This window comes from Giraffa tippelskirchi, chromosome 2 (genome assembly GCF_054371585.1).
Source record: "Giraffa tippelskirchi isolate mGirTip1 chromosome 2, T2T-mGirTip1v1.2.pri, whole genome shotgun sequence".
Lineage (NCBI taxonomy): Eukaryota > Metazoa > Chordata > Mammalia > Artiodactyla > Giraffidae > Giraffa > Giraffa tippelskirchi.
In genome coordinates, this window is record NC_137276.1 from 117724532 (window position 1) to 117751747 (window position 27216).

General features: G+C 42.9%; 1 non-coding gene across 1 annotated transcript; it reads left to right on the forward strand.

Annotated features, from left to right (window-relative positions):
* Positions 1-14510: 14510 nt before the first annotated feature.
* LOC145540004 (U6 spliceosomal RNA) lies at positions 14511-14612 on the forward strand. Its single transcript, XR_014078138.1, has one exon. It is a non-coding gene; the product is annotated as a U6 spliceosomal RNA (small nuclear RNA).
* The last annotated feature ends 12604 nt before the right edge of the window (positions 14613-27216 follow it).

Here is a 27216-nt window from a genome sequence, read left to right on the forward strand (position 1 = left end):
AACTGCAGTCCTGATGTTCCGGGCCTCCCCAGGGGCCACTTGTCCTCGAATCAGTGCTGATGGGGAATGCAGGCCTGGGGGGGAGTTCTGTCCTGAAGACCATCCTTGTCAGCCCCATGCTCCTTTCAGGGCTGTGACTCAGCTCAGCAGCCTCCACTGTGGCTCAATGGCAACATTAGCTAAACTCTGATCATCACCTCTTCCCTGTTCTTTGAGCCTGTGTGCAGAGTCCAGGGCATCTGGCCCCTGTGCCCAAGTGCTGGTGGAGCAGGACTGTCCTGAGGCTGGCAGAGCTCTCACTGGGCAACTGGAATGACTCTGACCCCATCAGTCCTCTCCTACCCTGAAGTCAGATGTCTGAAGTCTCTTTATTTATCCTTTAAATTCTTCCTGCTCTCTTTCCAGATTAAGTGCTGAGAGGAGGCTCTCCTAAGCTGTGACCAGTGTTTCAAGACCAAATGTTCACGTATTTTCTACTGGGGCAGACTGAGCTTGTTCTCCAAGGCTTCTCACACACTGGGTGGTGGGGTGGGAGTCATTGTTAATTTCCCTCAGGACTTTCTTACTCTAAATAATGGCATTCACTTCTCCAAAATGACTCAGAGTCCAGGTGTGATGGTCATCCATGGCACCATAAAGGCAGCTAGCTTCTGGTGCAGGCTCCTTTGGGAGAAGGAATTTGGGGTCACTTCGCTTAGAGTTGGAGAGGTCTAAGGTCCGAGAGGGTCATTCCCTCAGCAGAGGCTGGTTCTGGTCTGTAATTTCACTATTTTCTCTTAGAGACACATGCAGCTTGTTTGTTTTTTTTCTAGAGCAGAGGAGGACCTAGCCTGGTAGTTTACTCCTAGATCTCTGAATATACTTTTGTCCCGGAAGTTCCCCAGGGCTGGCTTGAAGGAGCCTTAGAGAGAGAAAGGGAAAGAGCAGCCAGTTCCTTAAAGTCAAGACCAATCCAGGAACACAGCTTACCCATCAGAATCATGCCGGGTGGCCTTCTTTTTCTCTGATCTCTTCAACTATCCACCCCTCAAGTCCTGCCCACGTACTTGTCTCCTCTGCCTCCTGGGTCTTAAGCCATTTGTAACTTGGGATTCACTCCCAAGCCATCAAGTTTGTTCCCACCCCCACACCAGCTCTTAGCTTTCACTTAAGTGCCTGGGAATGGACAGGACACCTCCTTTTGCCTCTCAGGCTAGTTTGGTCAGTCCCTAGTGATGTTCCAAGCCTAAATGCAGAAAACACTTCTCTTCTGATTGTGCCCTTCTGGGGCAGCTACCAAACTAGCACCCTCTTCTCTCACATTTTGTATTCAACTCAACTTTCAAGACAAACTCGCAGTCCATATCTGGCTTCCTCCCTCTCTCCTCCAGACCAGGGATTTGTTTGCTTCTATGATATGATTTCAGTTCAGTTCAGTTCAGTCGCTCAGTCGTGTCCGACTCTTTGCGACCCCATGAATTGCAGCACGCCAGGCCTCTCTGTCCAACACCAACTCCCGGAGTCTACCCAAACCCATGTTCATCGAGTCAGTGATGCCATCCAACCATCTCATCCTCTGTCGTCCCCTTCTCCTCCCGCCCCCAATCCTACCCAGCATTAGGGTCTTTTCCAATGAGTCAACCCGTCGCATGAGGTGGCCAAAGTATTGGAGCTTCAGCTTCAACATCAGACCTTCCAATGAACACCCAGGATTGATCTCTTTTAGGATGGATTGATTGGATCTCCTTGCAGTCCAAGAAACTCTCAAGAGTCTTCTCCAACACCACAGTTCAAAAGCATCAATTCTGCGGCGCTCAGCTTTCTTCACCGTCCAACTCTCACATCCATACATGACCACTGGAAAAACCATAGTCTTGACTAGACGGACTTTTGTTGGCAAAGTAATGTCTCTGCTTTTAAACATGCTATCTAGGTTGGCCATAACCTTCCTTCCAAGGAGTAAGCGTCTTTTAATTTCATGGCTGCAGTCACCATCAGCAGTGATTCTGGAGCCCAAGAAAGTAAAGTCTGACACTGTTTCCACTGTTTCCCCATCTATTTCCCATGGAGTGATGGGACCAGATGCCATGATCTTAGTTTTCTGAACGTTGAGCTTTAAGCCAACTTTTTCACTCTCCTCCTTCACCTTCATCAAGAGGCTCTTTAGTTCTTCTTCACTTTCTGCCATAAGGGTGGTGTCATCCACATATCTGAGGTTATTGATATTTCTCCCAGCAATCTTGATTCCAGCTTGTGTTTCTTCCAGCCCAGCGTTTCTCATGATGTACTCTGCATATAAGTTAAATAAGCAGGGTGACAATATACAGCCTTGACGTACTCCTTTTCCTATTTGGAACCAGTCTGTTGTTCCATGTCCAGTTCTAACTGTTGCTTCCTGACCTGCATACAGGTTTCTCAAGAGACAGGTCAGATGGTCTGGTATTCCCATCTCTTTCAGAATTTTCCACAGTTTATTGTGATCCACACAGTCAAAGGCTTTGGCATAGTCAATAAAGCAGAAATAGATGTTTTTCTGGAACTCTCTTGCTTTTTCGATGATCCAGCGGATATTGGCAATTTGATCTCTGGTTCCTCTGCCTTTTCTAAAACCAGCTTGAACATCTGGAAGTTCACGGTTCACGTATTGCTGAAGCCTGGCTTGGAGAATTTTGAGCATTACTTTACTAGCATGTGATATGATTTAGTCCTGCACATAACTTACCTTGGGGTGTGGATCTCATTGAGAGCAAATTTTTTGCACTTCTTTTCCTCCAGCAGCATCTCCTGTGAATGGAATCTGACAACTGAGTTGGAGCAGAGTAATCCACTGAGCAGGAAAGGAGGAAAAACACTGAGGTTTTCTCGCTTTTAATGTTTCCAACTTGTTGTGAGATGGCTATCTCTATGAGAAAAACTCAGGTTTCAGTGAAATGAGAATCAGATGTACTGAGCTTAAAATCCCATCTCTTTCTACTCCAATGGCTAGGATATTTAAGTTTTACTTTTCTCAGCCTGGAATGGAGTGTGTGTGTGTGTGTCTGTGTGTGTGTGCACGTGTGTACTTGCATGCATGTGTGCCCATCTGTGCATTTGCTCACTGTTTGCCACTATATCATGGTGATCTGAGAGCATTTTATCTTTGGACAGTGTCACTCCAACAACTATCATCTTGGAGGCTTGTAAGTCTGTATACTTCCCTGTTCAAACAGGAATAGACATTACCCTTCATTTTTCCTTTTGAGTTGAAATGAATGTTAATCAATATATTAAAAAATCCCTGCCTTTTGGATTTTAAGTTATCTATCATATGTCAGCTCACTCCAGTATTCTTGCCTGGAGAATCCACATGGACAGAGGAGCCTGGTGGGCTACAGTCCATAGGGTCGCAAAGAGTTGAACATGACTGAGTGACTAAGCATAGGCACATCATATGTCTCTACAGGATGAAATCATCTACAACTTCTCAGTTGATAACTGCCAGGTTAACACACCCCGTCCACAGACCAAAACAAGAGTTGTTTCTATTTTATTTTATATACCTTATATATTTCATGTATTTATTTTATATCTCTTCCATGCAGAAATCATGCTGGTTTTATATTTCCTTAGCTTCAGTAAGGGGCTTCCCAGGTGGCACAGTGGCAAAGAATACACATGCTAATGCAGGAGACACGAGACAAGGGTTCAATCCCTGGGTTGATCAGAAGGAAGATCCCTTGAAGAAGAAAATGGCAGCCCTCTGCAGCATTCTGGCCTATAAAATCCCATGGACAAAGGAGCCTGGTGGGCTCTACAGTCCATGGGGTTACAAAGAGTCGGACATGACTGAGTGACTGAGCTCACACACACACACAGCTTCAGTAAATGGCAGTTAATTTGGTTAGAATTAGTGATGGGCTTTTGCCTCCCAAAGAGTTTGAAGGTTAAAGATTACAGAAGGCTACCAAATTTATTATTTTAAATATCTGACCATGCTACAACTGTCAGTAAATTGATGAGTGATTTTTGTGCAATATTTCCCAATATGCGTTCTGTGAAAATGATTTCCAGAGAAAAATATCATCAAATAAGTTTAGGAAATGCTAAGTATTAACTTCTCACCCTTGAAAAAATCATAGTGAAAGATATGAAATACATATATATGATATTAAGCTTATACCAGAGACTGAATTTCCCCAAGGAAAAGTAACCAAGTTGATTTTGTTTAATCTGGTTTGTTTCCAAGCTTGGTTAGCACAGATAATGTACTTTCATCTCAGGGAACTAGTTTCTCTTAATACATCTGTTGGGCAATGTTGCCCTGATGCATATCCTCTTGGAAGTGTGCAGAGCTCCACTCCTCTCTCATCAGTAGGCAAGGCACGTTTATTACTACAATATAAGATAATAGCTCCTGACAGATAAGCCTCCTAAGAGCAGACAAATCGATTGGTTCATATTTGGGCTTTTTCTCAACTTCAAAAGGCCCAAGCTGTAAACAGCAGCACTTACCCAATCTGCTTCCAATTTGCACATTCTAAAAACAGTCTGGCTTTCAGGTAAAGGCATGATGAAAAAAAAAGTCAGTTTTTTTTTTTTTTCCTCATGGAAATCTGCCTTTTATAAATGTCTTCAACTTTCTGGCTCCAGATAAATCAGAAATATCCCAAGAAAAACTGTCTTTTGAGTATTTTGGGTTTTTCACACCATCTCCAAGAAAATATCATAAGATGACCCCCAAGTTGGCAGAGATTCAAGTTGGTTGCATTCCATCTATTCAGTCCTAATTCCAGCCTGGGACAGGAGAGTGAGGGGGAATTGAGGTTTTCTGCATCACATCTGGGCACAGAAGAAGACAGCAGAGGGTGGGTTTAATCAAGCCATCAGGAACTGATGGTATGGGCCTCACAAGAATAAGTCTTGCTTTGAGTTGTCTTTTGGGCAGACTGCAGTGGGATGGGGGCAGGGGAGGCACTGGCTAGCCCCCCTCTTCTCCACCCCTAAATGCTCAGGTAGGAGGAACTTATTTGCACCTTACTTTTTCTTCTGACCACCCTTCGCATCTTGTACTTTGACCCTCCTCCTGTGATGTCACCCCATCCAGTGACCAACATCTATCATACTTCATGTCCCATCTACAGAATGGATGGACAACAAAATCCTGCTGTAGCATAGGGAACTATATTCAGTGTCCTGGGGTAAACCACAATGAACAAGAAAAGAAAAAGAATATATATATATGTATATATATATATACATACATATATACACACACACACACACACACACACACACATATATATAAAAGAATATATATATGCATAACCGAGACACTTTGCTGTACAGCAGAAACGAACACCACATTGTAAGTCAACTATACTTCAATTAAACAAAATCTGAAACAACAACAAAAAATAGCTCTCAGATTCTTCCCAACCAAGATGTGAAGTTTTGAAGGTTATTCTTCCTAGGAGTCTTTGAATGTGAACAAGTGTCTGAAACTCTCCTGAAATTTTTATCTCCTGAAACTTTCTGCCTGGCCCAGGCCTACCCCCATCTCAATTGTTTCCAGTGAGAATCCAGCCTCTCCTTGCAATGATAACGTCTAGCAAGAATGGCCATGGATCATTTTTCTGTCTTCATGGGAGGCACCACATTGTGTGCATTCTCTTGAGGACCCATTAGGTCAAATAGTAGCTCCATTTTATTATTTTTATTTTGGCCATGCTACATGGCATTTGGGATCTTGGTTCCCTAACCAGGGGCTGAACCCACGCCCCCTGCAGTGGGAGGCAGAGCCATAACCATTGGACTGCCAGGGAAATCCTGTTAGTAGCTCCATCTTGGAAATGAGGGGCAAAATCTGAGAGTGGTTAACTCCCCCCAAAGGATGGATGGCAGAGCTCGTTTGACAGAAACAGATTTTCCAGACCACAGGCTTTTGATGACTCTGCATGCTTTCTGCTGAGAGCCCAGCCTGGGTAGCTGTGGTTCTCACCTAGCAGCTGGAGCTGATGGTGAGCAGATGCAGGAGGCCCCTAAGCCCCCTCAATGGCCCACAGAGGGGATCCCCTCTGACCCTCTTCTTCCAAGAACCTCTAAATACACCGGACTTCTATCAGCCCTCACCACTGGGTCCCTAGAATATAGGGCAAGAGATCGAGGATTTGACCTCACTGGGAGTCCCTTCCTGTTCTTCTTTCCCAGGACAGTGTCTTTGCTCCTGAGCATCCATCTCCTGGCTCTCTATATCAACCTCTCTTCCTCATATGAACCAATCCTTACATTCACCCCTTGCCTGCAGGGAGGTAAATTATATTTAAAATACATAAAATGTGTTTTTATTAGTGGTTGTCTCAGTATTTCCCCAAGATCACATTATACATGTGCATATGTGTGACTATACTTTGGCACATTAATCTCTGCACGCAGACACACACACAAATGTGCATAATACATATGCCACCTCATGGTTAATGAGGAGAACTGTCCTTGCCATTTTGCTACCCTGAACAAGTGATGCTTTCTGGAGAGAGGGAATCTTGGCTGACGTTCACTTTATGATGTTCATATGATTCTGCTTTATTAACATCGTGCCAGGGAATCCTGAATAGTTAGGTAACTGAATAGTGAAACCTTGACTGTTCCATGGCAGTCAATGTGAACAAGATGGTTCCACCAATTTAGCCCTTAGAAAATTTAGCACCCAGTAAACACATGTAGAGGGTTTCCCAGATGGCAGGAGTGGTAAAGAACCTACCTACCAATGCAGAAAATTCAAGAGATGTGAGTTCAATCCCTGGGTCAGGAAGATCCCTGGAGGAGGGCCTGGCAACCCACTCCAGTATTCTTGCCTAGAGAATCCTGTGGACAGAGGAACCTGGCGGGCTACAGTCCATGGAATCACAAAGAATTGAACAGGACTGAATCGACTTAGCATGCATGCACACAAACGCAGGTAGAACACCTAGCAGTAACAAACACCATCACAAGCCTTGGGGATGTGAAATTGAAAAGACCTAGTTCTAGGGACTTCCCTGGTGGTCCAGTAGTTAAGACTTCACCCTCCAATGCAGGGGGTGCAGATTTGATCCCTGGGTGGGAAACTATGATCCTCAATGCCTCACAGCCAAAACATAAAACAGAAGCAATATTGTAACAAATTCAATAAAGACTTTGAAAATGATCCACATTAAAAAAAAGTATCTTTAAGAAAATATCTGGTTCCTAATCTCATGGAAAGAATCTAGTCAAGACAAAAGAGCTAAGCCTTCCAGGGTGACAACATTGCCACCACGGTCTTAGGGCAGCAGAAAGAGCAATGGGAGCAGAGAAGATGACTCGGTTCCTTATGAGTTGGAATTGGTTTTGCATTTTTGCCCTTCTTTAGTTTGGAAATATTTGGTGTCTAAAACTAGATTTGGAGCCCCAGAAGAGAAAAAAAAAAATTCCACATTTGTTCTCTCACTGTCCGTGTTGTCACTGATCAGAGTCATCTGCCTGCAGTTGAACTGTAAGTGCAAAGGCAGTCTGCTTCTGTGCCAAATAGAAGCGCTATGGAGAGACCTCAGGGGTGCTCAGAGGGCCAACTAACAAGAAGAGGGCCAAAGTGTTTCATAGGTAAACTTGAAGAGAGTTTACCTCGTCAAATAGGAACTCCTCACCATGACTTAATAAAGGAGAAAAGTGCTAGAGTATAGCTTTCAGATACCAGTAGTATTCCTAGGAGGTGTTGTTGTTCAGTTGCTCAGTTGTGTCCAACTCTTTGTGATCCCATGGACTGTAGCATGCCAGGCTTTCCTGTCCTTCACCATCTCCCAGAGCTTGCTCAAACTCATGTCCATTGAGTCAGTGATGCCATCCAACCATCTCATCCTCTGTTGCTCCCTTTTCCTTTTTTCCTCAATCTTTTTCAGCAGGGGCTCATCACTTACTTTTTCAGTAAGTAGGCTCATCACATCAGGTGGCCAAAGTGTTCGAGCTTCAGCTTCAGTATCAGTCCTTCCAATGAATATTCAGGATTGACTTCCTTTAGGGTTGACTGCAGTCAACCCTTGCAGTCCATGGGACTCTCAAGAGTCTTCTCCAACACCACAGTTCAAAAACATCAATTCTTCAGCACTCAGCCTTCTTTATGGTCCAACTCTCACATCTATACATGACTACTGGAAAAACCATAGCTTTGACTATATGGACTTTTGTTGGCAAAGTAATGTCTCAGCTTTTTAATACACTGTATAGGTTTATCATAGCTTTTCTTCCAAGGAGCAGGAGGTGTTGAGAAAATACGAAAATCTACCATGTGACCATGACCACATCAACCAGGGAGCCGTGGGGCAGGCACTGGGGAGACCTGGGTACAGAGGGAAACTGTGCCCTGGCCAGAGGCCCACGAGCTCTAGTGCTCACTTTGGTGTGTTGGAGGGCACACTGCCTGATCAGGGATCATCTCTCTCCCAGTAGGCAGTAGGGACTCAAATATATGACCGTCCATAGTGGTTGGGTGTAAAACAGAAACGACAAGAAATCAGGGCTCACAAAATTCGTATCAGACCAAATAGACTCTAAAACAAAGGACGTAAAGAAAGATAAAGAAGGACACTATATAACAATTAAAGGATCAATTAGAAAAGAGGCTATTATACTCATCAACAAATATGCCCCCAATATGAGTGTATGTGTGCTCAGTCACTCAGTTGTGTCTGACGCTTTGTGGCTCCATGGACTGTAGTCCACCAGGGGATTACAGTCTGCCCACAGAATCTTCCAGGCAAGAATACTGGAGTAGGATGCCATTTCCTCCTCCAGGGGATCTTCCTGACCCTGAGGTTGAAGCCCCATCCCCTGCAGTGGCAGGCACGTTCTTTACCAATAGTGCCACCTGGAAAACCCCATGCTGCCAATATAGGAACACCCAAATACATAAAACAAACACTAACAGACATAGAGGAAGAAATTGATGAGAATACAATAATAGTGGAAGACTATATATCCCACTGACATGATGGACAGATCTTCTAAACAAAAAATCAATAAGGCAACAGAGATCCTAAATGATACAATGGAACAATTAGACTGAACTGATATTTTCAGGACATCACATGCAAAACAAAAAACAGAATACATATTCCTTTCAAGTGAACATGGAACATTTTATAGGACCAACCACATAGTGGTTGGAGTGTGTGGTCAATTCCACTTGGCAATCATCTTCTTCCTCCAGTTAAGGCTCCACTTCTGCTAATCCCCACTCAAACCTCCTGCATGTTATTACAGAGCCTTGGTTGGAAATGCCTGGGTAGGGCAGGATTGTTGATAGTGTTGAATAAATGGGAGATGATGTCACTAGTAGTAAGCAGAGCACCACTCTGAATCTCAAAAATCTGTTTTAGCATCTGCTTTTTAACATTTGTTTTTATGAACATCTTGATAAACACATAAGTAATAATCCATGAGAAAAAGATATCTATACATCACATGTATGAACAGATATACATTTAACTTCATGGATTCTATAAACAATCTATGGATTCTTTGCCTTGGAATTTTTCTAATTATAAAAATGAGTTGTGTTGTTTCCTGTCTCAAAATTGTTGTCCTTGTTCATTGCTCATCATTTGATTCTTATCTCACTATATGGTGATTTTCTAGCCACATTTCTAGATATTCCATGAGATTGAACTTCTTGGCAGTACTCTGTTACCAGTTTGGCATGCACAAGTCAGTGCTAAAGTTTCAATTGAATGAATGAATGAATAGACACCATGTTTGATATGATAGAGGTGGGGTCTTGGGCTTGCACTAAGGTTCTCAGTTGAGCCAAGATAACTTTTGGCCTTAATCATTTTTCACACAAGGGAGTTTGTACCCTCCTAAGCTGTGTTCATAGTCACAAAACTTCTGTGTCCACCCTCAGAAATGCCTAATATATACAGCTTTCTATTTACATTCCAGACAATCAATTTTCAAACCAATGTAAATTCTCATCTTCTCTTATTTTATAAGGATAGGGACAGACACACTCCTGTTTTGCAGAATGAGATGAAAAAACAAGAAACAAAGCTGTTTCCTCTTCTCCCTGTGCCATCAGCTCTGGCCGGAATGCAATGCCACCCAGCTGGGTCCCAAACTTAGGGCTTCCACTACTGGAGCAGACTCTACTGAAAATTCATCTGAGGAGTATTTAGGCTCACATACAGGTTCCAGACTGACACATGAATAAACAGGGCTGCTTCTCACTGACTCAGAAGAACTTGTTAGAGAGCATTAATAGAAGGCCAAGTATGTAAAGCATGAGGCTTCCCCAGTGGCTCAGTGCTAAAGAACCCACCTGCCGTGCAGGAGCCACAGGAGACAATCTCTGGGTTGGGAATCTCCCCGGGAGAAGGGCACAGGAACCCACGGGCACAGGAACCCACATTAGTGGGTTCTTGCTGGGATAACCCCCATGGACAGAGGAGCCTGGCGGGCTATAGTCCATATAGTTACAAAGAGTCGGACACAACTGGAATGACTTAGCATGCATGCAAGTATGTAAATGATGAACCCCTTGACCTGGGAAATCAGAGGCTAGTGAATCCGAGGAGCCATGCCAAAGATAAAGAGCTGAGAAGAGGTGCAAATTCCTTGGTCTCTGCGGAGCCGGGGGTGAGAGTCAGGGAGTGCTGGCTGGGTCACAAGTGACTAAAGAGAAGGCGTATCTCAGTATGTGATGTGGTGTGATTTGACTTTTTCCAATGTCATGTAACCCAACAGCCCAGGGAATCAGTAGGAGAACAGACAAGGAAAGGAGAAAAGATGAGGAAAACTTGTAGTTGAGTTACACATTGCCTTGAAGAGATTGCATACCATTTGAGCAAAATCTACTTCCAGTTAAGTTAGTCCCTTCTTTCCCACCCACTCATGGGAAGTTTCCAAACATGACCCAGCACTGGTGTTCAGACTTGCTTTTAGCCTGAGCAAAGAAAGAAGACATTCTTCAAGTAAGTTCTTTAAATTTAGAAGACGTTCTGACCTAGATTCTTAACTCCCAAAAGAAAAGAAAGAAGCAAAATCTCAAAGGGGCCTGGAAAGCATACTGGAGATCAGGGAATTATTTCCCTGCACAGAAGAACAGTCCTCACAGAGGGGAGGCCCTGCAGAACCTTGGATGTGGGGAGGGAATGGAGCAGGCACCCAAGACAACCCCGTCCTTCTTGGGATAAGTTAGGGTGACCAATGCCATCATTGGAGCATGACAGTACCATCTCACTTTTGTCTTTGCAGTTTGTAAAACACTTGTGCACAGCTCCTTTCATGTCCTCCTTACACAGCAAGGAGGTGAACCAGGCTGGTTCACCATAACCCCACAGTGAATGGTTCCCCCATCGCTGCCTCCAGGGCACTGAACAGATTGTGTTCTGGATACTTTTCCTAAAGCACTCACGTGGGGCTGGGTCATGTTGATGCTTGGCTGGCGAACTCGGGAAAACCTAATGTGGATCCACCAAGCACCCTTCCTCCCTCCTGATCCCCGGAGGGAGAAGTAGAGATAAGAGATAACAGATGAGGGACCCCAGGCCCCCTCTATTTTTAGCTGAGCTCCAGCACATGGATGAACCTACAGCACAAAGAGGGGACCTCTTCTACTCCCTAAACATAAATCTAGTGTTTAACTCCAAGCAAAAAGCCCATTGATTTGTGAAGAAGACAAAAGAGAATAAGACACTCCACCCTAGCAGGGCGAGCTTTGCCTTTCTTTCTCCAACTCTTTCTCACTCAGCGAGGCAGAATGAGTTTGGAGCAGGAAGAATCAGAGGGCGGCCCATATGGGACTTTCTAAAACCCGGGGGCCCTGCCCACTGGAAAAGGAGGCCCAGTCAGTGTCCCGGAAATAGGCTCCCTGAGACTAGAACTGGGGAGTGGGAGATGGGAAATTTGTACACTAACCCAGAAGGGTGCCAAGGGCAGCCCCGACTCTTAAGCACCTTTACAGCCCTGTCCCCGTTTGACCACTGTGTGACACATAGGACCCTCAGGAGAGATTTCTCCTCTCTAAAAGAACACGGGGCTCTGATCTCATGACTAGTGAGTGATGGTGCTGGAGCCTGGGCTCAGGTTTTCTAATTGGGTGTGGTTTTCTTTACATGATGCAATTGTGCCACAGGACATCTTTCTCGGGCAAGTAGAAATGTGCCAGCTGAGTTCAGGAGTACTGTGAGTCTTTTGAAGTTGAATGCACATTTTGTGTGTGTGCATATTCTGGGGAGAGGCTCCCTGGGTCTCAAATGGGTCTCCTTCCCTCTCTTCTGAAGGGATAGAATACCCAAGACCTCCTTGTGTTCACATCTTCAACTTTGAAAGGTGTCTAACCTGTAGTTTCAAATCAGGAGAATTGACTCACTTAGGAATGCATTTTCTCTAACTTGAAAAAAAAGGAGAAAATCACTTTTCAACCCTAAAATATATCTGTCAAGTGAGAATGACAGGGAATGTCATGAACATTATTGAAAGACAGATGCTCCCATACACTAATCCCCACCATAACTATATTACCTTGGAGGATCACTAAAATAGTCACTTTAAAAGGCTCATTACCTCACGGAATCTGAGCTGGGAAATAAATAAAAGAACTAGTAATATTAGTATTATGCTCCAAAGTTTGGGTTTTTTTTTTCCAATTGTTTCTGGTGATGGCTAGGGGAGAATTTGGAGATACAGGAGGAAGGGAAGAAAACCTTCAGTGATTTAGTGAATTTTTCATATTTGTTACTTAAAATGAGTACTAGTCAAGATAGGGTTGATTGTGCTGCTGTAATGAATAATTCCCAAATTGCAAGGGTTTAAAGCCATAAAAGTGTTTTTCTGCTTATACTACAGTTACCACTGACTAGAAGGGGTCTCTGATCTTCAGAATTGCCAAAGGACCCAGGCTGGTGTGGGCTTCATCATTTTCTGACAATGCCAGCTTCACACAAGTTTTCAGAGTTGGCTGGAGCAAGGTCATTTCTGCTTGCATTCCTTTCAGCTGCAGCAAGTCACATGGCCAAACTCAGCATCAAGAGAGGCAGGGATACCCTGGGTGGTATTTAATCCCCAAATCCTGTCTGCTTCCAAAGGATGTCTGTATCCTTTTCTATCCTGAGATGAGCTCCAAATAGCCATGTGGCATAGAAAGAAACAAAACCAAGAGTTTCTGCAGTTCATCTAAATAAGCATTTTTTAAATCTGACCTGAAGCTGAACAACCATATTTACACTACAGAGTTAAAGTGTCCTCTACAGAAGCTACTGCTGTTGCTAAGTCGCTTCAGGCGTGTCCGACTCTGTGTGACCCCATAGACAGCAGCCCACCAGGCTCCACTGTTTCTGGGATTCTCCAGGCAAGAACGCTGGAGTGGGTTGCCACTTCCTTCTCCGATGCTTGAAAGTGAAAAGTGAAAGTGAAGTCGCTCAGTTGTGTCCAACTCTTCGCGACCCCATGGACTGCAGCCTACTAGGCTCCTCCATCCATGGGATTTTCCAGGCAAGAGTACTGGAGTGGGTTGCCATTGCCTTCTCTGCCTCTGCAAAAGACACATGTCTAAAATCTATGGAAAGAATATGCTTGTTTGAAAAAGAATTTATTTATTTATGTATCTGAGTATAGTTGATTTAAAATGTCATGTTAGTTTCAGGTGAATCACAGTATACTGATTCAGACAGATAAAGATACAGATACAGATACAGATATAGATATAGACATAGATATAGATAGGCTTCCCAGGTGGCGTAAGTGGTAAAGAACCTGCCTGCCAATGCAGGAGACATAAGAGACATGGATTTGATCCTTGGATCCAGAAGATCCCCTGGAGGAGAGCATGGCAACCCACTCCAGTATTGCCTCGAGAATCCCATGGACAGAGGAGCCTGGAGTGCTACAGTCCATAGGGTTGCAAAGAGTTGGACATGACTGAAGTGACTGAGCATGCACGCACATAGATACAGATATTCTTTTTCAGATTCTTTTCCCTTTTAGGTTATTACAAAATGCTGAGTAGAGTTCCCTGTGCTATAAGTAGATCCTTGTTGTTATCTATTTTATATATAGTAGTATATATATGTGCATCCCAAACTCCTAATTTATTCCTCCCCCTTCCCATTTGGTAACCGTTAGTTTATTTTCTATGTCTGTGAGTCTATTTCTGTTTTGTAAGTAAGTTCATTAGTATCATTGTTCTATATTCCACATATAAGTGATGTCACTTGGTATTTGTCTTTCTCTGACTTACTTCACTTAGTATGATAATCTCTAAATCTATCCGCGAGGCTGCAAATGGCATTGTTTTGTTTGGGAAGAATTTATTAACCAGTGCCTCCGACTAACCAAGAATCTACTTGGTGAGAAAGCACATTTAAAATATTCAGGCTCTAGCTGTCTCTCTAAAATAGGTGGCCAAAGAATCCACAGTGCAGCGTTTCTGAAGATGTGTGTTGTTGTAAAGGAATTGCATTATGTTTAAATGTAGTTACTCTGGAAGGTACTTTCACACACGTTGGTCACTTTCAAGCCATCAGCAAAGCCCCATGTGCTGTGCTGTTTTGGGTAGCAGGCGGTAATTGAAAATGATATGGAGAAAATTAGCATGGACTCTTCTCAAGGATGACACTCAAACTCGTGAAGCATTCTATATTTTGAGAAGAGGAATAAAGTTCTGTGAATGGATGATAGTGGCAGCTGCCCAAAAATGTGAATTATACTTAATGCCACTGAATTATATACTTAGTGGTGAAAGTGGTAAATTTTGTGTGATATGTATTTTACCACAATAAACGTATCATGTTAAACTGATAATAGTTTGGATATACTGAATTAAATAAAATGTATTATTATCATTACAAAAAAAGTCGGGGTGCTGGTTAAAACATAGCCGGAGCAGATATCTATCTTGCAGTCATAGGCTGTGCTATAAAAAGGCAGATGCTGACCTTCCAGTAACTATAATGCTTTATTTGAGTAATGGTTGGCAAGTATCATTGGGCCCAATCATTGCAGACGTAGTAACTCGCCCCCCCCCTTTACAGCAACACTGATGGAGTTATTAGTCTCTCCATTTGACAGATGAAGAAACAAAGCCTTAAAGAGGTTGACTGGTCCAAGGTCATTTGGCTGATAAGAGACGTTGTTGTTGTTTAGTCACTAAGTCGTATCCAACTTTTTACAATCCTGTGGACTGTAGCCTGCCAGTCTCCTCTGTCCATGGAATTCTCCAGGCAAGAATACTAGAGTGGGTAGCCATTCCCTTCTCCAGGGGATCTTCATGACCCAGGGATCAAAGCATTAGCAGGTGGATTCTTTACCACTGAGCCACCAGGGAAGACCAATAAGAGACAGGTCAGGATTAAAGCCAGGCAGACTAGCTCCCAAGTGACCAGACAGGGAAACCAGATGCTTGGGGAGAGGGGGTACTAAGGTAGGGGCAAAACTGGCCAGAAATCTAACTGACTAATTGCCAGCAAAGTCCCAACAGGAGGGAAGGTATGGATCAAGTAAAAGCTGGCCCCAGAGAGAGAAGAATGAAGAATTAGGGAATCTCAGGCCAGGACTTCACACTTCCAAAAGCAAGGGTCAAACTGAACTTTTTTGGCTGGCTTTGTGGCTCTCATTTTCTGCTCCCTAATGAAAGACATCCTGTTGGGATCCTACCAGGCAATGTGTGCTTAGCCTGGTGTCTTCCATGGCTTCTGATGTTTTGACATGGCACACAGAAGAGTTGATATGCACCAAAATCACCCTATTAGTATACAGGCTGTTGTTTAAGAGGCCAAATGAAATCAGAGCTAAATAGCATCAACTGTCTGCTTAGCACATGCATGTAACTGTATAATCTCACAAGAGGCGCAAACAGAGAAAGAGACAAAGAAACATCAATTAAAAGGAGTCTTGTTTGACCATCCACGGTGACAAATAGCTTCTTGGGTGTAAACACTCACGTTGCTGGGTTCAAATCTCCCAAACAGTCATCAGGCAGAAGGTTTTTCTGTTTAATAATAGTCCTAGGTCTGTCAGGTTGGCTGCCAATCCTAATTTGTAAGTTATTTTCTCTGAAGTTTGTACAGTTGTCCTCATTCTCTGAAGACCTGGGCTGGCTCCATGTCTACACATGGGTCAGCCTCTCAGTGACTCAGTATTGCTCCAGTCACAAGACAGACCCACTCCTCCCTGAATCTGCTGAAGGAAAACGATGTCATTCTTTGAGAGTTTGTCCCTTTTGGTTCCTGCTGAGACTTCATGACCTAGTGCACTGTGCAAAGCATCCCACCTTCAAGAACCTCCCTCTTGCAACAACCTGGTTGAGCTTTAAGGGTGTTGTGCTAAGTGAAATAAGTCAGACAGAAAAAGACAAATACTGTATGATCTTGCGTGTATGTGAAGTCTAAAAAAGCTGAACGTGGGAAGGACAAACTGGGGGTTTTGGATTGACATGTAGGCACTACTGTATTTAAAACAGATTAGCAACAAGGACCTTCTGTATAGCACAGAAAACTCTGATCATATTATGTAATGACTTACATGGGAAAAGAATTTGAAAAAGAATGGACACATGTGAATGTATAAATGAATCACTTTGCTGACACCTGAAACTAACACAACATTGCTAATCAACTATATTCCAATATAAAATAAAAAATAAAATAAATATAAGTAGAGAAATAGAGGGATATGGAGATGAAGAGAGAGAAAGGTTTTGGATTTGGGTTTCTTTGAAAGAAGTGGAGAGATACAGTAAAAGTGTGTGTGTGCATGTGTGGTAAATGCAATATGTATTCTGGATTGAGTTCTGGAACAGAAAAAGGACATTAGTGGAAAAATTAGTGCAGTCTAAGTAGTTTGTAGTTCAGTAAATAATACTGCACCAGTGTTAATTTCTTGCTTTTGATATATGTTCCATGGTTACATAAGATATTAAACTTGGGGGAATCTGGGTGAAGGATATAAGGAAGTCTGTGCTCTTCCTAACTTTCCTGTAAATTTCTCCAAAATAAAATGTCTATAATAAAAAATACTGAACCCAGAGGAATAGGCAGTAGGATGGGGTTGCCAAGGTCTTGGGGGTAGGGGTGGGGGAAATGAGGCAATGTATACCTTCCAGCTAGAGGTGAATAAATTATAGGGGCTTAATGGGCAGCATGGTGACTAAAATTAGCTGTATTACATAGTTTAAACCTGTTAAGAGAATAGATCTTAAATGTCATCACCACACACACACACACACACACACACACACACAATGATAATTTTGTGAAGGAATGAAGGTGTTAACATTGTTTTAGTGATCATTTCACAATAAATGTGTGTATCAGCTCACCACACTGTACACCTTAAATGTACATACGCATATATCAAAAATATCTCAGTTAAGCTGGGGGGAAAAAAACAAAGAACTCACTCTATTTTAGAAGAGTAGTTGTCTTTGGTGGTTGACTACCATGAAATCAAGAGGAATTGTCAAAGTTCTTGGTGTTTGTTTTTCTTTCTTCCTCACTTCACAATGTTCACACCTGGATTTTGTCTGGTGAGCTTGAAAAGTCTCATTTTCCTTCTTGTGTAAAATGTGCCATTGTGTATCACCTTCCATTGGTAAAAGACACAGAAGACGGCTGGGCTTGGGTGAGTTGGGGCTGTGGACTTACCCACAGCCACACAGGAGACCCCAGCGGTGGGATAAAAAATCAGGAATAATTGAACAGTCAGCACTGGTGGAAACCTTACTATGTAATGGATGCTAAGCAGTTTTAGACACGTTGCTCTCAAAGAAAATTCAGTGTGCTACACACAACTATTAAGTTGGCAAAAGGGTAATCTAATCACCAATAAGATGCTTTCTTTACATGATAAAAGGGTCCCTTTAAATGATGTCAGACACCATGTTAAAAAATATTTCATTAAAGTATAGTTTGATCTACAACGTGTGTTAATTTCTGCTGTACAACAAAGTGACTCAGTTATACATATATTTACATTCTTTTTCATATTCTTTTCCATTATGGTTTGTCACAGGATATTGAATATAGTTCCCTGTGCTACACAATAGGGCTTTGTTGTTTATCCATTCTTTATGTAATAGTTTGCGTCTGATAATCTCCAGTTCCCAATCCATCCTTCCCCAACCTCTCTTCCCTGCTGGCAACCAAAATCTGTTCTCTATGTCTGTGGGTCATTCCTTTCCTTTCACCCAAGAAATATTGGAACAACTGATTTCTAATGAAATAAAAGTATCCACAAATTTTAAACCATCACCATAGCCACCAATTACTTGTGCAGCCCTCTGATGTGTTGCAACACTGATGTTGAGTGAGAACTCTTTTTCTGAAAAAAAAAAAAAACAATTGAAGTTTAAGGATGCTTTATGACTTGCAGAGCTAGAAAGGAAACCAGACTTGAGTGTCTTGTCTCCAAGCGCCACAGATTTCACACAGACACAGGGATGAGCAGCACGTCTGTTTCAAGCTCACAGACTGAAAAGTCACTGCCTTTTACATATGGTAGTGTATATGCTTCCATGACATTCTCTGCATTCATTTCACCATCTCTCCTTCCTCCCCTCTGCCCGTGTCCATAACTCTGTTCTCTATGTCTGCATTTCCATTGCTGCCTTGCAAATAGGCTCATCAGTACCATCTTTCTTGGTTCCATATATATGTGTTAATACACAGTATGTAAAATAGGTAGCCAATGGAAATCTGATGTATGACTCCAAGGAACTCAAAGCAGGGTTCTGTAACAACCTAGAGGTGTGAGAAAGGGTGGGAGGTGGGAGGGAGATTCAAGAGGGAGCGTACATACGTACATCTATGACTAATTCATGTTGATATATGGCAGAAATGAAACCCATATTGTAAAGCAATTATCCTTCAATTAAAAATAAATAAAAATTTTTAAAAAGTCACTTGCTTGTCTTGTACTTCAGTTTTCTTTTCCTCAATTCCAGCCAGACCAAGCTATCTTGTTTTCTCCCAAATATGTTACCCAATTCCTATGTTTGCAACTTTATTCATCTCCTTCCCTGGCCCCAAAGCCCCTCTTCACTCTTTTCCTTTGGTCTCAAGGCTTCCTCAAGGGAGGTCTTCCTGCCGCTCTTTCTTCTCTCTTTCCCCATGCCTGGGGATATCTTACATCCCACCCCTATCACCTGCCATCTCTCCCACTCATCCAGGGCTTCAAAAACATCTCTAGTGTCATTAGATGTTTTTCCATTACAATATATTGGGTTGGCCAAAAAGTTTGTATGGATTTTTCCATAAGATGTTATGGTAAAACTTGAATAAACTTTTTGGCCAACCCTATATATACCACTTACAAGCAGGGATAGTGCCTTATATCATTACTTAATTATATTTATGTTACTAATTACTTATTTATTAAATAATTTATCACCCCCAATAGACAAAAGATTTGTGGTAGCTCACAAAAATGAATATGGTTGAAGAGGATGAGATGAACAGTTGAAGTAGTTGGAGTGAAAGAGGGAACAAGAAAAGCAGAGGAATTTTCTCATCCCTAACACACCCAATAGGGTCTCACCGACAACACTCATGGAGACTTTGTTGTTAATAAGAATTCATGGAGGACAAGACCTTATAAAGTTATGTTTCATGCCATCTGTAGGTCACTTTATAACTTTTAAAGGTATTTATATATAGTGGGGCTTCCTTGATGGCTCAGATGGTATCAAATCTGCCTGCAATGCAGGAAACCTGGATTTGATCCCTGATAGGGAAGATCCCCTGGAGAAGGGAATGGCTTACTCACTCCAGTATTCTTGGCTGGAGAATTCTATGGACAGAGGAACCTGGAGGGCTATAGTCCATGAGATCTCAAAGAGTCAGACACAACTGGGCAACTAACACACACACACACACACACACACAGACACACACACACACACACACATTCTCAAATAGTACATCACTGGAACAAAGGTCCATCTAGTCAAAGCTATGGTTTTTCCAGTAGTCATGTATGGATGTGAGAGTTGGACTATAAAAAAAGCTGAGCACTGAAGAATTGATGATTTTGAGCTGTGATATTAGAGAAAACTCTTGAGAGTCCCTTGGACTGCAAGGAGATCCAACCAGTCTATCCTTTAGGACATCCTTTAGGAAATCAGTCCTGAATATTCATTGGAAGGACTGATGCTGAAGCTGAAATTCCAATACTTTGGCCACCTGATGTGAAGAACTGACTCACTGGAAAAGACCCTGATGCTGGGAAAGATTGAAGGTGGGAGGAGAAGGGGATGACAGAAGATGAGATGGTTGGATGGCATCACTGACTCAATGGACATGAGTTTGAGTAAACTCCAGGAGTTGGTGATGGACAGGGAAACCTGACGTGCTGAAGTCCATGGGGTCGCAAAGAGTTGGACATGACTGAGCAACTGAACTGAACTGGACTGGAGCTAATGTATTCTCAGAAACATATTTTTGATCTTTACTTTATAGACAAGGAAATCAAGACTCAGAGATGTGAGCTGACGTGGCCAGGTGCACTGGCTGGCAAACGGCAAGATGGCACTTAAAATCCAGTTTTCCTCATGCAGTGCCCCTTCTCCTGTAAGAGCAAAGTTTATATGAAAAGAAAGAGAGGTGGAAAGTGAGAACATTCTTGGAAACTGAAGTGGGGATACCAACAAACCAGGGAAAGGAAAAAAAAATGCAGCCATGGGTGAGGAACTAATACAGAAATCTCAAGCATTTCCAAAATCAAATGTCTGCAAAAAAAATGTAATGACCCCTACAGGGGACAGAACAGAGTATCAGAACTATGCTGAGGGACTGTTGATGGTACCTAGGGGATGCTGGAAAGCACTGCAGCTTAGGGCCATCACAGATTTAGTACACTGATGATCAGAAGTCTGCAGCCAGTTGCCACGGTCGGCACTTGCCCTCAATCAGACTGTGATTTGACAGTTCTAGAGCATTAAAAAGCAATGAAAAGTCTGTTGACCATCAAATGCTTCACATGTCTGCTCTGAATGATGAAAGTAGGAAGCAGAAAGTGAGCCAGATCAATGATCTACCCGCACGTTGTCCTTTTGAAAGAATTATTGGTAGCACCGTGAAAAAGAAAAGTTTCCATTGCCATTTGAAAGGAAATATAATATAAATTTTTAAAAACACATAAAAATAAATAAAAGGAAATATAATTGCCAATATTTGGGACAGAGTTTTCAAAGTTTGATTGAAACTTTTATCCTTTTCTGGGCATTCTCTCTCCCAGAGCCCTATCTGGTGAACCAGGCCAGGCAGGCAAAGCTTCCTTGGGGGCTCTTTCATTCTGGGTACCCTGCGAATGCTGTGTATGTCACTGGTGGTGTGATGCACTCAGCACACCAACCAGCACTGAGCCCACCAGCATCCCCAGATTTTGTCTGCCAGCAGCGAAACAGACCCCAGTGCCTTCTGTGAGACAGGAGCCCTCATTCTGAAACACAGCTCCTCAAAAAGTCCAGCATCTTGAACAGAATAACCATTTTTAAAATAGTCAACAAGTGTATTTGAAATTAGAGCAATAATGGAATTTACAAGAAGTCCCCTACATATGAAAATTCAAGTTGTGAACTTTCAAAAATGTGGACGTGTGTTCTATCAAGATCAGGTGTGAATGACATTGCAGCTTGCCCTCCATCTCCTATTGCTGACAATCCTTCAGCTCTACCATCTTCCACCTCTTCTTCCTCCTTCAGTCAGTAACTCTTCTTGCCTGTTCACTCAATGCCAGCCCCCATATGCCAGCTGTTGTACTGTGCTTTTCAAGGTACTGTACTGTAAGATTAAAAACATTTCCTTTTCTTTTTGTGTTTGCTTTTTATGTATTATTTAAGTGAAAAGTATTATAAACCTATTACAGTACAGTACTATAAAGCTGATTGTGTTAGTTGGATGCCTTGGCTAACTTCGTTGGACTTATGAACAAATTGGACTTATGAACATGCTCTTGGAACAGAACTCGTTCATATGTAGGTCACTTTACTGTGTTTGTATTTAGAGTAGTAAAGCAATTAGAATAGTAATTGTGTCTGACTCTTTGCGACCCTATGGATGGTAGCCTGCCAGGCTCCTCTGTCCATGGGATTCACTAGGCAAGAATACTGGAATGGGTTGCCATCCCATCCTCCAGGGGATCTTCCTGACTGAGGGATCGAACCTAACTTCTGCACTGGCAGGTGGGTTCTTTACCACTGAGCCACCTGGGAAGCCCAGTGAGCCAGGTACTGCAGTGCATACCAAGTAGAGGCTAGTGGCAGAGAAAGCAGTTGTTCTTGCCCTTGAGGGGACTAGAGTTCAAGTGATTAGAGACAGTTACTTGCCCCTCGTCTGCTTCTTCTTTTGGATTTGGGCCAGATAATGTCTCAGACCTGTCAACTGCATCTAACTTAGGCTCTGGTTAAGGCCTCAGGCTGTGTCCTTCTTGAACCCGCATGGGAAGGATGCAATAACCAAAGTCAAACAAAAGAAAAAGCATAGACCACAGAACACTGGAAGCCAGATTGGGTGGTATGAGCTGTAAGTGTCTAGTCATCCTAAGAACCAAAGGATAATGCAGATAGAAAACGGGGGAAGGTGGCTTGAAGAAGGAGGAAAGAGGCAGAGAGGCCTGAGAAAAAATACCAGTCCCTTTCCTTATGTAAGTGTGACCCTGGAAACATCAACTGACCTTTTATGACTCAGTCTCTTCATTAAACACAAAGCAAGGTTTGTTGGCAGCTTTTGAAGACATGGCAGAGGGTTTCACAAATTTAGAAAGCGTTACAAGACAGGAAATTAAAACCAATCTGGGGATTTGCTCCTTGCGACAACTCTGCACCAGGGAAGCATTTATTTTTAGACTTTCTAAACCTTTGCAATTTATTTCAGAGCATTCAGGTCAAGAGTATGGATTTTCCCTTTGGGATGAAATGAGTTCCAAAGCATGAGTCATCACTTGACCTGTGTGACCTCCTTCATCTGATCATTCAGTTCAAGTTCCACAGGGCATTTCCTGGCTTCCTGGACAAATTCACAGTTGGGGGAGTAAGAGAAACATTAAGGACCTCTTCCAGGAAGACTGTTGAATAACTGCAACCAGGTGCATCCCGGGGCAACGGCAGCCCTGGGAGGCGCAGCTGCCCCCTGCATTAGTGCATTAGTTCCACAGTGAGGATGGGAGCTCCCAGATCAGGGGATGAGATGGGGGTAGAAGGGGGTGGAGGAAGAAGCAAGCAGAAAGTCCTGGAAGCCAAACAAGGACACTGAGAAACTGAGAGATGATTTCCCTTCTCTCAGGCCATCAGCAATGGTTACTTTGGGCTCTTCCTGGAGCTTTTGCATCCTAGTACAACCATGTGCCTGATTTCTGAGGCTCTGTTATTAAAGTAGAATCTGCTGGTCCAGCCTGACCTCACATCCGGTGCCCACTCAGCTGCTCCACTGGAGGAGCCCATGAAACTGAACTTTGTTAATCGATCAGGCCTTTAAATGTAGTCATAAAATGATGGTTCAAATCAGGTTAACAGCGTGCTATGCATGCGTGCTAAGTCGCTTCAGTCGTGTCTGACTCTTTTTGGCCCCATGGACCTTAGCCCACCAGGCCCCTCTGTCTGTGGGATTCTCCAGGCAAGAATACTGGAGTGGGTTGCCATGCTTTCCTCCAGGGGATCTTTCCGACCCAGGGATCAAACGTGTGTCTCTTTCATCTCCTGCATTCCAGGCGGATTCTTTACCACTGAGCCACCTGTAACCCTACACTACCCTTCAAAGTGACTTAGTCCCTGTCAGTATGATATGAATTTTATATTGACTGCAATGACCACATATTTTTGTTCCGAGATTCTCTACGCCACAGAGAAAAGCTGAAGTGCTACAACAGAAAAACAAAACAAAAACAATAACACAAATCACTTCCCCAATACTGCTTTTTTTCTTACTATCATGACTGCTTAGTTTATACCAGTTGACAAGTTCACTGTTTTTCTTAATTCATTTCTGACATTGGGTAAACTGATGGTCACTGTGGTTGTGACTTTCAAAAGCTCTGTAATTCCAGTTATCCTTAAGAGATGTGGGTGTATATGTGTTAGTCGCTCAGTCGTGTCTGACTCCCTGTGATCCTGTAGCCTGCCAGGCTCCTCTGTCCATGGAATTCTCCAGGCAAGAATACTGGAGTGGGTTACCATTTCCTTCTCCAGGGGATCTTCCCGACCCAGGGATCAAATCTGGGTTTCCCACATTACAGGCAGATTCTTTACCATCTGAGCTACCAGGAAAGAGTGCTATTTAGATTTTTGAAGTTAACTGCATTTCTTTCTTGAAGTTGCTGTGTACTTGCTTGTATTATTGTTGCTGAATAAAGTCTTTAGTTAAGTAGTTGTCAGGTGCCTTTTTCTAATCTACATTAGAAATGCCCTGGTATTTTGACCAAATCTTTCCTTCCTGGAGCCACATTCTGTGACCCTTCTCCGAGTCAGCCTGTTAGCCTGGCTTTTTCTCTCACCCCCAAACCAAAATACTTCTTGGTGAAACAAATATTTTCCCAAGTTCTCAAGGCTTTCCAACACTACTTCTTCCCCACTGCCACAAATGTGGTTACGTTTGTTTTTCCTTGTTAAAGATTGTCATCTTGATTACCATTTTTTATCTTCAGATGTTGTGATTTTAAAGCTACAATTTTAAGAGTCTTCTCTGCTTTGCCGAAAGCCACATTTAACTTTTTACTTAAGTAAAAAACAGTGAAAAATTTTTTTCCAAATACAACTCAAATATCAAAGAAAATCCAGATTAAAATATCTGTGGCAACAAAAATACGAAAGTAACGTCAAAGTGGGCAAGCAACCATTTACAGCCTATTTATTTATTTTTAGGTTAATTTATTTATTTTAGTTGGAGGATAATTACTTTTACAATATTGTGTTGGTTTTTGCCATACATTAGCATGAATCAGCCATGGGTGCACATGTGTCCCCCCATCCTGAACTCCTCCCACCTCCCTGCCCACCCCATCCCTCTGGGTTGTCCCAGAGCACTGAATTTGAGTGCCCTGCTTCATTCATTGAACTTGCCCTGGTCATCTATTTTACATATGGTAATGTACATGTTTCAGTGCTATTCACTCAAATCTTCCCACCCTCGCCTTTTCCCACAGAGTCCAGAAGTCTGTTCTGTACATCTGTGTCTCTTTTACTGCCTTGCATACAGGATCGTCATTCAGTTCAGTTCAGTTCAGTCACTCAGTCATGTCCAACTCTTTGCGACCCCACGGACTGCAGCACGTCAGGCTTCCCTGTCCATCACCAGCTCCCAGAGTTTACTCAAACTCATGTCCCTTGAGTCGGTGATACCATCCAATCATCTCATCCTCTGTGGTCCCCTTCTCCTTCCACCTTCAATCTTTCCCAGCATCAGGGTCTTTTTAAATGAGTCTGTGCTTCGCATCAGGTGGTCGAAGTTTCAGCCACCTGATGGAGTTTCAGCTTCAACATCAGTCCTTCCAGTGAATATTCAGGACTGATTTCCTTCAAGATGGACTGGTTGGATCTCCTTGCTGTCCATAGCCTTGACTAGACGGACCTTTGTTGGCAAAGTAACGTCTCTGCTTTTTAATATGCTGTCTAGGTTGGTCATAACTTTTCTTCCAAGGAGCAAGCATCTTTTAATTTCATGGCTGCTGTCACCATCTGCAGTGATTTTGGAGTGGGCTGGAAGAAACACAAGTGGAATCAAGACTGCCGGGAGAAATATCAATAACCTCAGATATGCAGATGACACCACCCGTATGGCAGAAAGTGAAGAAGAACTAAAGAACCTCTTGATGAAAGTGAAAGAGGAGAGTGAAAAAGTTGGCTTAAAGCTCAACATTCAGAAAACTAAGATCATGGCATCTGGTCCCATCACTTCCTGGGAAATAGATGGGGAAACAGTGGAAATAGTGTCAGATTTTATTCTTTTGGGCTCGAAAATCACTGCTGATGGTGATTGCAGCCATGAAATTAAAAGATGCTTACTCCTTGGAAGGAAGGTTATGGCCAACCTAGATAGCATATTTAAAAGCAGAGACATTACTTTGCCAACAAAGGTCTGTCTAGTCAAGGCTATGGTTTTTCCAGTGGTCATGTATGGATGTGAGAGCTGGACAGTGAAGAAAGCTGAGTGCCGCGGAATTGATACTTTTGAACTGTGGTGTTGGAGAAGACTCTTGAGAGTCCCTTGGACTGCAAGGAGATCCAATCAATCCATCCTAAAGGAGATCAATCCTGGGTGTTCATTGGAAGGACTGATGTTGAAGCTGAAATTCCAATACTTTGGCCACCTCATGGGAAGAGTTGACTCATTGGAAAAGACCCTAATGCTGGGTAGGATTGGGGGCAGGAGGAGAAGGGGATGACAGAGGATGAGATGGTTGGATGGCATCACTGACTCGATGGACATGGGTTTGGGTAGACTCTGGGAGTTGGTGATGGACAGAGAGGCCTGGCATGCTGCAATTCATGGGGTTGCAAAGAGTCGAACACGACTGAGCGACTGAACTGAACTGAATATTCCATTGTGTATCCATACCACAACTTCCTTATCCATTCATCTGCTGATGGACATCTAGGTTGCTTTCATGTCTTAGCTGATGTAAACAGTGCTGCAATGAACATTGGTGTACTTGTGTCTCTTTCAATTCTGGTTTACTTAGTGTGTATTCCCAGCATGGGATTGCTGGGTCATATACAGCCTGTTTATTTTAAGCAAAAAGTCAGTACATGAAGATTTCAAGGTATGGAGAGACCACCCTGGCAGCTGTCCATCATGCCAGGACTTTATCTGTGGCTCATTGTGATGCTTTGTAGAAATAAATATCAGCACATACAGGCATGGCAGTCCAGCCCCTCCATCCACTTACTTCCTAAAACTGGCTCTGTGGGTTGTAACCACTTGTTTATCAACCTTGGGGCTCCGGGTTCTTATTCCTATCTTAAAGTTCTCTCTCTCCCTTTGATTCCTCTTCCTCTTCCATGTTTTAGATGTTGACTTTCTTTCTCTTTTCTTCCATGCAAACAGTTCAGTTCAACTTTACAGAATGTATCTTCACTCTTTCCCATTGTCTTTTCCTTGAGACCTACACATTAAAAATGTAAAAATGCATCACTGTGTAATATATCCAACTAAGCTGCTCCTGAGATCCTGCCAAAGTGACTTGATATACTGACTGTGACAACTTATTTAATTTCCATGTGTTCAGATCATCCTCAGTAGGTTGTTAAGTGACTTGAGTTTG